Source organism: Monodon monoceros, unplaced genomic scaffold (assembly GCF_005190385.1).
Source record: "Monodon monoceros isolate NGI ecotype Baffin Bay Population unplaced genomic scaffold, NGI_Narwhal_1 Super_Scaffold_4, whole genome shotgun sequence".
NCBI classification, from domain to species: domain Eukaryota; kingdom Metazoa; phylum Chordata; class Mammalia; order Artiodactyla; family Monodontidae; genus Monodon; species Monodon monoceros.
The window spans coordinates 77,796,625-77,797,843 of NW_021703781.1; positions in this window are offsets into that span (position 1 = coordinate 77,796,625).

A 1,219-nucleotide genomic window follows, 5' to 3' on the forward strand; every position below is an offset into this window, starting at 1 on the left:
GGAGTACCAGAGCCTGGAGGAGACCACCAGACGGGCTGTGCTTTCTGGAGCTCCCTGCATAGACAGGGTGTTTAAAGTCCTGGTGCTGGACAAGATCCCCCAGGGACAGCATGGACAGGGCAAGGCAAGAAAGTTGAGTTCAAGTTCTCCACTCTTTGACCCCTCTTTGCACCCTGTGGAAAGGAAGTTGCATTGTGGATGGTCTCAGCCAATAGGTGGCCATCCTGCTCAGCCTTTGGAGTCTACAGCTTCTGTCCAGAACAGGTCCCAAGTGTCTCAGAAGGTGGTCTGCTGGCTACTGATACAAGGTGGGGCAACATACCCTGAATAGCACCTTCTCACCATTGGCTCCTTCATTCAGAAGCCAGAATGAGTGAGGTCCCTGCAACAGGGATGCACTATCCTTCATGAGGGCGGGGGCCTTGGACCAACGTGGAGGGCACAGCAGGAAGGCTCAGAACCAAGATGAGACAACATGTATCCTTTCTGCCCTTCCCCATGGAATCTCCTTTACTCTGAAACCTCCCTAAATAGCTTGCAAGAGGTCACCTGGAAAGCGGTCCCCCAGAAGAGCCGGTCCAGACCCCTCTGGCAGTCGCTGTCCCTCCTGCGTGTGCTGGATATCGCCTTAACGACAAGTAAGCCCTTTTCAACATCCACCAAGTGGCCACCCTTATTCCCGCTTTACAGAGGAAGATACCAGCTCAGGAGATTTCCCGGCTCTCCCTACTTCTCCGAACCAGAGGCAGTACAGGGTGCCTGCCCTCTGCTCTCCTGGACCGATTGCATGGCCCAGAGCTGGCGCCCAGCCACGCCGCTTCCTGGTGTCCAGGGCCAAGGCTGGGTAGGAAGGGCCTTTCCCGCTCGTAAAAGTGGCTGTCACACCCTGACCCCCTACATGATGCCTGGGTCCGGGCACTGGGGCCCCGGCCAGGGTCTCCGCGTGGGGCACCAGCCTGGGTTATAACGTCCAGGATGGCCGGGTCCCTGCCGGGCGCCGGCCATCCCTGCGGGGCGGAGCCGCGGCCTCAGGTGGGGCGGGCGCCGGGTGCGCTCCCCGCGCCGGACACCAGGCGTCGCCCCCGCTCCTCGCGGCGCCGGGCCCCCGCCCCCGCCGCGGAGCCCGAGCCGAGCGGCGCGCAGGAGCAGCGGGAGCGGCCGGACAAATTTCCTGCTCGGCTGCGGGCGGCGCGGGTGCGGCGGCGGGCGGCGGCGCCCG